The sequence below is a fragment of the Pyxicephalus adspersus genome, chromosome 4 (genome assembly GCF_032062135.1).
Source record: "Pyxicephalus adspersus chromosome 4, UCB_Pads_2.0, whole genome shotgun sequence".
Lineage (NCBI taxonomy): Eukaryota > Metazoa > Chordata > Amphibia > Anura > Pyxicephalidae > Pyxicephalus > Pyxicephalus adspersus.
Genome location: NC_092861.1, coordinates 45,591,076 through 45,602,517, shown reverse-complemented (window position 1 = coordinate 45,602,517; position 11,442 = coordinate 45,591,076).

Here is an 11,442-nt window from a genome sequence, read left to right as displayed (position 1 = left end):
TCTAAGCCTGTCATGGCTGCATTATACTCTTGGACAGTTTTCTCTAGTGGAGTCACTGAAAGACCCATCCAAAGTGTGAGGTGCTAATTCATACGGACATTTTAATTTTCACAGCTCCTCTTAATTCCCTTTCCCCTCTATGAGAAAACTTTCTCCGAGATGGAAGACTGTGTACAGACATGGCTGTGAATTTAGAAGAGGCTTGTAAAGTTTGACAGCTCCAGCTATAAAGCTGTCATACTACCTATATCAGTCACTAGACTTCTCTCAGCCTGTAGGAAAAAAGGCTCCATGAATTTATACTGTTTGATTGATCCCTTTGGCATTTTCATGAGCATATTAGTAATACACATCTTAATGTGCCACTCTATTTGCATAATACAGGCAAGAGCTGTAAAATAATTGACTTTCTTTCCACACAATGCAAGTCCTACAGATGAGGTTTAAAGTGGATTTCTAGTTTCTGTGTAGATTTATCCGATGACCTCCTAAAGCTTGTGACAGTTAAAAAAAAATACAGATTTGAATTAATTTAACGCCAGTAAGGATACATCTGTATCATTTTGTTAATTTTACTTTCGTATCCACATTCATACTTTATGATGGTGAGAGAAAAAAATAGAATCTGGCCTCGCGGCTGCAAGAACAAGCAACTGATCTTAAAGTCAAAGGTAAATCTACTACTATTTTGTCTTCCCAGGATGCTCCATCCTCCTCTTATCAACATGCTAATAAAATGTTTAAATCAAAAATTTCCATTTCCATTACATTAGTTATTTTTAATCTAGTAACATCACGACTGGCTCTCTGTATATCTCTCTGCTCTGATCATGGCAGGTGCAAAGAGCTGGTAGGATGCTGTACATAGCTTCCTGTAATAATCACAAAGCCTAACCTCACTACATCTCTTAATGGCTCAAACACATGATAAAAGCAGTGGACTGGCTCTTAGGAGGAGTTACCAAAAATATCAAATTGCTTTGATTAGTGGGTTTCAGTTTAAAAGTGAAGACATGGCTAAGTAATCCCTAGGTAATCACATGTGAACATGAGGCCTCCATCATTTAAAGGGCTAAAATCCAAATAATGAAGGTGAGGGCTTTTAGTTGTATGGCTTTTTTTTGTTTAAAAAACACAAGACCACCTTTTATGGACTCCCTACTTGACTCATATCTTAGCTTCTTAAGTTGGTATTCCATTTTAAACAATACATAAAATTAAAGTATATATAAACCAAAACTTTTTTTTAGCTATGTAAAGAGAAGAGAACCATTGAAACATTTTTTGGGTTTGACTGCTTTCTGTGTCCTCACTGATGAGAGTCAACTTCTGTATTTGTCCTAATGGCCATTTTCAGTAAAACAGATATATATAGGAAATACAAAATCTTATAGTTGTTGCCATTGTCACAGGACTAAAGGGGAAATCTTGTAATGAAGACTCAAGCTTTAGTGATAATGGTGCTTTGGGGGTTTAATTTAACATTCTGTTGTATTCCTAAGGCAAAAAGGTTAATCCTTAGTATGAACGTTTTTTATTTACACACTCTCCGCCTGCTAAACATACAATTGGAAGTTTTATGTTATAAATGTTTCATAATTGCAAAAATTGCTTATTCATTTTGCAAGAGCTGATAACTGGGAGATCAAGAGTAACCTCAGTCTAGTTAGATTAGACTGGGATCAGGCGTAACCTTGATAAAACTGTAGAGATAATGATATGTGTAGCAGGGTGTACAAAATAACTCGAAAAATGCTTACATTACATTATTCTTTACCGCACTGCTTTTTGATACTGTAAAATCAAAGCCTTTTCTGTCTCTGACTGACGTTGTTCATCTGACCGATTCAATGTAGTCCCAGGTTTGGAAGAAGCCAGAAAATTACTGCTCTATATAAAAGTGTAGGATTGGAAAGAAAATGCAAAAAGACAATTTCTACATTTTTTTTTCGTGCTTGGTTTTCATGCCCTCCACAACAGTAGGTACAACAATAGGTAAATAGATTGCTATGGGGGTAGTTATGTCACTGTGATCCTTGTAAGAGCCAACTGGGATTTTTCAGATGCATTGCTGCGCATGTCATAAATGTAGGTTCTGGTTAACAAATGTCACAGTAAGACATTTTTATTGGGCTCCCCACATACCACAGTGCTTGTTAAAATGCACCTGCAACTTTTTTTTTAGTACAGCCCACCACAATGCACAGATGTATACTCTGGTGCACTAAAATACATGTGTGCTGTCCTGCTTTGGCTTGCATTGCAGTGTCATTTAAAGTGACTGAATCAGCAACACACAGTGATGCGCAATGCATTGTGTAATAGCATTCTAATGTATTACAGAAAAGTATGTATATTACCTCAATGCACTCGTCTGAATCTGGCCTTAGCCCTAAAAGTGTGCAAGCAGTACATGGTATTAGGGACAATGAATGCTGTCTTGTAGTTACTGTAAATCCATTTTATGATGTATTTAAAGTACTATTCACTCTGGTGTATATTGTGTCAGGTAGTAAAGTAGTAAAGTGTGGAGTCATATGATATGACTTGCAAGAATGTCAGGTATTTACAATCTCATGGGTTATGGGATACATCAAGATGGTCTTTACCACATTTTAAGATTTAGAAAGGGAAATCAGAAATGACCTTGTTTTCACAATGCAAACAATAAGAATAAGTAGCGAGTCCCTCCCATGTAGGACGAGTTCGGACTGTTCAGGTTTAATGGCCAGTATAGTGACTAACTAGGTAATAAAGCCAAGGTAGAGTTGACAACCCCAGTAACAACAATAGTTTAGACATCACAGGTTCCATGTAATAGTCATTATTTTAGGTTTTCCAAAATTTTGGAAAACTAAAAGCGAATAAGTTAAATTAACTGCTAATTTAGCTCTGTGACCCCCTAATCAATAACATACATCAAAGAACATTCATATTATATACCAGGGATATTATTTTCTGAATGTGAGTTTCCTCAAGAGATATGTGAAATGTTACCTGCCTACTGATGCAGAGAAAGCTCATTTCAGCAGATAACATTTCCTGCAAGAAATAGAAAAGGCAAACCAACCAACATGGTACAAGTTTCAGTCTAAGAACTGACATGTTTTAACTGCTTGACTCCCTTATAATTTAGTGTTCATGATGAGGGTCACTGAAAGTCCTGCCCCATGGAGTCTAGCAGGCCAGTACTCTTCTGGCCAAAATGTCTTATAAGACAAATATAATGTACCAATTAAAAGATTGAAGTATTATAGAGGAACCTGATAGCCTTGATATTAGAAGAGACCCTTGGAAAGAGCACTAAAGCCTCCAATAGCAGCCTCTAACCAAAAACCCACCGTACCTATACATAAAACCATGTCTGCTTTTGGGTATATATTATACCTTACCTGCTCCACTTTGTGTAGTTCATACTGCTCCTATTTGTACTACATTATATCCCAATATTTCTAATATAACCAGTCTTTGCAAAACTAAGTCCTTTAAATAAAACATGTCACATATGTATATTTTTTCATCTTATGCCCAACCGGCAGGCACAGCTGCAGCACTCCGGATTTCCATGATGTTTCACAGACACCTCCTAAAGACCTTCTTGCTGTGTTTTAGGAATCCTTTGTCAAAGATGTGTTAACTTATATCTTAAGTAAAAACAAAAAATAGAGTTGGAAAGGGTTTATTTGGAACCTGTGTTCCATTGAGGAGAGTCACCTGCATTTCTAATCCCATAAACACCTCAGAAAGTGAAATACAATTTCCCCAAGGACAGGAAAATACTCTGTTAGTGGTCAGATTCCCCCCTCTACTTGCTCTGATGTAAATGTAAATTTCAATTGTTTCTTAAAGTAATTAGGTTATGGCACTGACAGCTAAAAACCTGACAAGTTAGTAACCCCTCATCCTACCTATATTAATGACCTATTTTGGCTCTAGTTACATTTTACTAGTGAAAGAAGGGGTTCCTACATATTTTAACTTGTCACAGTCACATGACACCCTCAGGCGTGACCAATTACTACTGCTCCTGCCCACAAAGTGCGGAAACTTTTTAAAGACCCCTTGTGTGTGTCATTTCAATTGGTCCAGTAGTTAATGTTTATACTTGCATTTATTGTGAATGAAAGCACATCACCACCAGATACTATTCTATTGTGTCCCTTAAAGCAGACCTATCACCAAAAATGTAATTTTGGTTAATAGGACTGTTTGTCCTCCTACCTAATGCTAACATTGGAGTCAGCAGCAGCAAGACCGTGAATTGTGAATAAAAGAGTCTACTACCATATTATATACAGTATATATCTGACTCATTTACCTGTAATGTGTATATATATATATATATATATATATATATATACACACACACACACATACTTTATTATTTCAGGTCACATACACCATCAATAATATGCTGTCTATGGCATGCTATTCATTCTCATTATTTTCTTAATAAAAAGCTGGCTCTTTGTAAAACATAAAAAAAAGAATAACACAAATTTTGAGTAAAGTAAGTTGGTCATATGTTTCACTGTAAGTGTCAACCCACAATGCACTCCTGGGAAAGACAGAGTATGGGCAGGTCACAACATTTTTTATAAATGGGCTGAGAAGGAGACTAGTGTATATTTATCTTGTACCTCAGTGATAAATGACACATTCTAGTGTAATTTTGTTAGATGATAACACCAGGGATATGTATCATAAAATATGTAATAAACAGGATTATAAAACACTTTAAAACGATATAAACTACCGTGTATTAAAAAAATAAATAGCATGTTACCCAGTGCCCAGAACAACAATGCTTTGTTGTCATTTACTGTATATCTCTAAAGCATTTACTGATTTTTCATCTGAATTTGTGTCAGTCTGGGGATTTTCATACATTTTCATACTCTTTATACCTGTATTATTTTAGGTAAGCCCTAAAATATCTGCAACCACCAAAAAAAGATGTTGTTGGTGCATTTACAGATACCTTTAAAGATCAGCCTCTGGACTCCTGGTGCCCTTGAGAATATGTTTGAAGGTTCGTGTTGGTGCCACAAGTGACTGTATGTTTTGATTTTAGCCAGGTAAAAAATGTACCTGCCATGTGTACTGGGAAATAAATATTGTGGTGTGTGCTTATTTAGGTCTGCTGCTGTCTATTGGCTGTTTATTCAAAACCTCCTGCTGTCTACTGATTGGAGAGCTCTGACTCCTAAATCATGTCTGTCCTCTGCAAAGAAATTACTGGTGCTGCATGGTACCAGATTTTCTATTATGACTGTGACTGTGACTAAGGAAAGTGAACTGTAAATTGATTAAATATATTCTTGGTGCATCAAAACAAAAAGTGATCAAACTGCAAATTAGAAATGGGCTTTAACATGCATTTGAACCTGGCCTAAAGCAGTACTAAGGTACACACAACTAAATATTATGTAGTAAATTAGGGTCTATAGATGATCCTAATCTAAGGGTCCACTTGATTTAATTCCTTTTTCTGCCTATAACTTTTCACCCTGTCTCTAAAGGTAAAGCCAGCCCATATTTAACTTCTACAATAATTATGATCCTGCACACCTCCACTGTTTTTGCAAATCGCTTCTCAAATCCAGCGCCAAGGTGATTGTAAAGAAAATGTGCATAGCATTTCTCCTTCACTATGGTGGAATAATAACAATAATAATATTAAAAAAGGAATAAGGCAGGGGAAGAGGGATGAATGGAAGGTAGGTCCTCGGGCACAGCTTCCTCTGGAGAATAGGGAAAAGACACAAGAATAGTGAAAAAGCTGAACTTCATAAAAAGAACTGTTACAAAAAAGCTGGTAAATAAGCACAATTTTAAGTTTATCCCTGGACATTAGAGTACTGGGGTACAATACATTTTTTGTTGAATACATAGGTGGGTAAAGTGATTTAAAACTTAAAATCCACAATGGAATACAAATTTTGTTTTCAATTTTAAATGGAGAAGGAAATTATCAAAACCCCTGTCCAAATTTTTGGCATCTATGGCTATTGGCAAGAAATGTCCTCACATCTTGTCTTGTAGACAGAACAAACTATCTTCATTTAAGATAGTAAAAATGCCTTTTTGACAGTCGTCATCAAAACATGCCCCCATTGAAAGAATAGATTTTTCGCTTTTCCCTCAAAAACTGTCAAGCATAGTGGTGAAGATGTAAAGATTTGGGCTTGTTTTTTTGCTGTTATTAGGTTGAGCATGAATTCTGTTTATTTTAAACATCAATGAACAATGATGTGAGAGACTGAAAATGTCATACAGTAAGATATTTCTTCAAGTTAGGCTGCTAAAGGTGGTTTTTACAAGCTATTGAATCACAGGGTATACTTACTTTTTACATGTCTTCTCAATTTTGGCTTCATTTTATTAAATAGGGTGAAACTGATTGTTGTGATTTTAGATAAATAAGGACCAAATGATTTTCCATTATGTCCTCATTTGTAAAACCTTGGAATTGAAAGACGGGGTGATTTCTTTTTCACATGACTGTTGTGTTATTAAATATTAACTTTTATTTATATACCAGCAACATATTACATAGCACTTTACAAAGTCCATAGTAATGTTACTAACTGTCCCCAGAAGGGCTCACAATCTAATGTCCCTACCACAGTCATAAATCAGTGACACAGTTTAAGGCTAGTTTTTGGTGAGGATCTGAATAACATTACTGCATGCTTTTGGATTGATAGAGGAAATTGAAGTGCCCAGGAAAAACCCATGCAAACATGGGGAGAACATACAAACTCCACACAGATAGCATCATGACTGAGACAGTGCCAGCCACTAACCCACGTCATGTGAAACAGAAAGCATACCAAAAGATTAGAAAGTATATTCAATGGTTTAAAAGGGTGCACCTAAATATCATATCAGTGACAAATATCACCTACAGACTGCAAAGGAAATTATATTTATCTCCTTGTTTAAATAGCATGTTTAGACTGAGGATGCTTAGATAGGTAGGAAGCAGCCAGCTTTATTAGTACAGTTGATGTCATATGCAGAAAATGCCAAGAAAATGATTTATTTATAGACAGTTCACTGCATCTGTCTTCTGTTAGGTCCTGACCGGTTTCTGATCTAGTGTAAGTAGACTAGATCTTTCTAGGCATAGGTCTTACAAACTACTGCTGAAGTTAGGATTATGAATACAGTGAAAGTCACACTATATTTGATTTGTGTATATATCAGTGTATATAGACAATTTTACATAACAGTGTTTAGAGTTCAAGGCATGTGAAGCTTTGCTCAAAATTACAGTGTTCTGTACAACTGCCTGCCATCTTTGGAAAAAAACATCAGGTTTCTCTGAAACGTAATTCTGATGCACTCTGACCTTCTTTACCTGGTAATTTAGGTTTATCGTGATTACAAATAGAGACAGAGTTTAGGTTACAAACAAGGAAGATTCTATGTTATCTTGGAACATAAAATTAAATTACAACATCTTGTAAGTGCAGCTGTCCCTGAACTGAACAACTCCTAAAACATGACTCTCAAACAGAAAATATCAGAAAGGGTATGTTATTTTGTTTCTAGCATTTGTCACTACTGCATAAGGAAGGAAAGTATGGCAATGCTACGTACTCGGTACATCCTGAAAACCCCAATAACTTTTCTAATGAATATTTTAAAGCACTTCCAAGATGGGACCGTCGTGTCAAGCATGTAAATACCAATCATATTTTGAAAGTAGGCCTCACTGAACAGCAGGAGCAATAAAAACACATAGTTACCTTGTAATTCTTTTCTAAATCAGTTTAGTTGAGGATTTTTAATTAAAGGGCTTTAATAAAAGAGTGTCTGGGAAGCCAAATGTGAAATTAGGCCCAAAAATTGCACATCTGGTTGCTTTGAACGCTATTAAAAAAATCAGTCCCCATTATTGCCAACACGTTTCACCATATTGGCTTACTCAGGGGAGTTGTGGGCTGGAACAGTATGATGTTTGACCTGTAGTATTGAGGTGAAGATAATTGGGAAACTAAAGGAATCGACAACAGTAAATTTATTATGCTTAAACACCGTCAAGATTGGTGTGTTTTTTTTGTGCATGTTAGTATCCAAAAAGTTCCAGGCTGATTATCCTGTAACATCCGTCTGTGAAGTATATAGATCTTATTACTCCAATTATAGTGATCCTCCTAAAGTGATCCCCGCAGGTCGCATTAACCTGAGTATTGGTTAAGTATCCTCAGCCAGCGAAGTAATGCAACTAAAGTATGTTACAGAAGTTTACCTGTGTTGGTATCTAGGTGTACTGTTGATAATCCAAATAAAAGATTCTCTTTTGCCACAATCGCATGACATAAATACCAACATAGGGAGACTGTTCCCTAATTATCTTCATCTCAAACTTCTACATATCTAAACTTCTGTAACAGAATTTATTTGGGTTACTTGACTGGCTGAGGATACCTAACCAATACTCAGGTTAATGTGACCTGCAGGGATCACTTTAGGAGCATCACTATAATTGGATTAATAAGATCTATATACTTCACAGACGGATGTTACAGGATAATCAGCTTGGCACATTTTGGATACTAACAAGTACAAGAAACCACACCAATCTTGACGGTGTTTAAGCATAATAAATTTACTGTTGTCCATTTCTTTAGTTTCCCAATTATCTTCACCTCAATACTACCTCAAAAAATATAAGACAGTTTCTTATTTTTGGGGAAACACAGTATTGCTAAAGTACCGGATTACAAATGATTTATTTATAATTATTGTATTTGTGCCAGTTTACATAAATTTTTTCAAGCACAGTGCTGTGTATGTTGGTTAACACATTGAATATGTATGTCCCTGTTGTTGGTATTATCCATATATACTTGGAATTCACCTTTTATTAGTAACATCTGTACATCAATAAAATTTGCCTGTTCTTGGGAACACTTGCTAAATATTAGAATTTGCCTGTTCTTGATAATACCTGTATGTCATTGATACTTGACGTTTGGCATTATCTGCGTAATACATTTTTTAAAACGTATTACCTGCATATCATTGTAATTTGCCATTCAGTTATGTGTTTAATTGAGATCTGTCTGTTGGTATTATCTGCATATCATTGCTATCTGCCTGGCAATTGTATTATTTGCATGTCATTGGAATTTGTCTCTCATTAATATTCAACTAAATATAAAACTGAATTTTACCAAATGATACTTAGTAATTTACATGTTGATATTATTGTTTTTTTTTTTTTTGCTAAATAAAAAAGTACACACCCAAATGCTGTACTGTTGTAAATAATACTAGCTGTCCAGTCATTGTTGTGTCTAAAATATTCATTCATACTTCCACTAAAAGCTGCATTGCAGAACAAGGGGGAAGCCAGGTCACACTTTTCAGCAGTGCACACAAAAGGTTCTGATGCTATGCATGAGTGTTGAAGCATTTATGGTGACAAAAACAGATAGGCCCCTATAGTCCCAATTCATACCTGCAGGACATAGATGTAAACCTGACACATAGTAATGAATAGATTGCTACCTCAAATAGATTTCTGCTTGTAATTCACTTTTATACAGCAAAATGTATGTGCGAATAGGCCCTTAATGATTATTACCATGTACGATGACAGCAGTGATCTTTAAAGAACTCTGAATTATGAAAAAAATGATAGTCACCATTGTAGTTTGGTTTTTGAGGGTCCTTTCAAAGTAACTGACACTCTAAACACTTATGAGACCTGAAATGCCTCTAGCAACACATCATCTAAAAAAGTAGACTTCCCCCCCAGGCAATTAGGTGCAAGAAATACTGAGTGGCATTTTATAGAGAAATTAGAATTAGCATTAGAATTAAACCATACAGACAGATAAATCGTATTGCATTTTATCCTATGTATCATAGGTTTACAAAGCTGCAATAAGAAAAGATGAATAATTCCCTCTGTAAATCCCGATGATGGAGATATTAGAGGGGTCATCATCCCACTGATACATGCTATTATATAAGCAGAGCAGAGAATGACCTAAAATAATACTACATTAAGTTTAGTACAAATATCAGAGCGGTCCACCCTCCCGCTTTTATATAAGCAGAACAGGAAGTGACCTAATAACTGAACTCAGTATAGTACAGATATCAGAGAGGTCACCCTCCCATTATGATATAAGCAGACCAGAGAGTGACCTATAAAACTACCGTACTTTTCTTATAGTTCAGATATCAGAGGTCACCCTCCCATTATGATATAGGCAGACCAGAGAGTGATCTATAAAACTACATTTCGTATAGTCCAGATATCAGAGAGGTCACCCTCCCATTATGATATAAGCGGACCAGAGAGTGACCTATAAAACTACATTCCGTATGGTACAGATAGAGGGGTTACCCTCCTGCTGTCGTGTGTAAAACAGGGAGTGACCTATAAAACTCAGTATAGTGCAGATATCAGAGAGGTCACTATCCAATTATGATATAGGCGGACCTGAGAGTGACCTATAAAACTACATTCCGTATGGTACAGATAGAGGGGTTACCCTCCTGCTGTCGTGTGTTAAGCAGGGAGTGACCTAAAAAAATCAGTATAGTACAGATATCAGAGGTCATCCTCCGATTATGATATAAAAAGACCAGAGCGCGACCTATAAAACTGCATTTATTATAGTACAGATATCAGAGGGGCCATCCTCCCACTATCTCAAACTAAAACACTGCATCCAACTTAGAATAAATCATTTAATCACAATGCTTTAGTTTTATTGTACATGTTGCACATTAGAATAAGTAGTTTTTTTGCCAACACAAGCATGAATTCATTAAAAGTCAAAACACAATGTAGGTAAAAGTGTAAGGCGTGTTAATTAGCCTGCAAACCAATACATTCATTATCTGATCCTTGTAATACTACAAACTGTAAACTGAGAAACAATGCCAGTCACTACAATCTCATAAAATTTTTAACTGAAGTCATGTTCAGAATGTTTTAAAAATGACTGGCTGATCTTGCATTAAAGTCTTTGGTGTATCGCTGGCTATAATAGGGTGACAACACTTTCACCTTATTTCCTAGTTGTGCTTTACTATTGTTACCTTATCACACAGGCTATTGTAATTTGCTGTGTTAGAACAACTTGTTGTCACCATCGTGAAAACTGCCAATGAAAAGTTGCATAGTTTTTTGCATGCAGACATGTTAACCTAAAGACTGCAAGAGATCTATGGTGCTAAAATTAAACATAAAATACATAAAAAAACAAGGTGAAGGACTGTGTTTCAAAAATGGCAATTGTTAATGGTACACAGTTTTTAAGAAATTAAATGTTGTTTAGGTCTATAACTGCATAGTTATTGGATCTATAACATGGGTCCAGTATTGAAAAAGCCATAGTTCTTACCCTGGCTAGACTTCTACTTGGTTTGCATTTGTTTAACCCCACTTCATGGGCATGGGGGGATTAG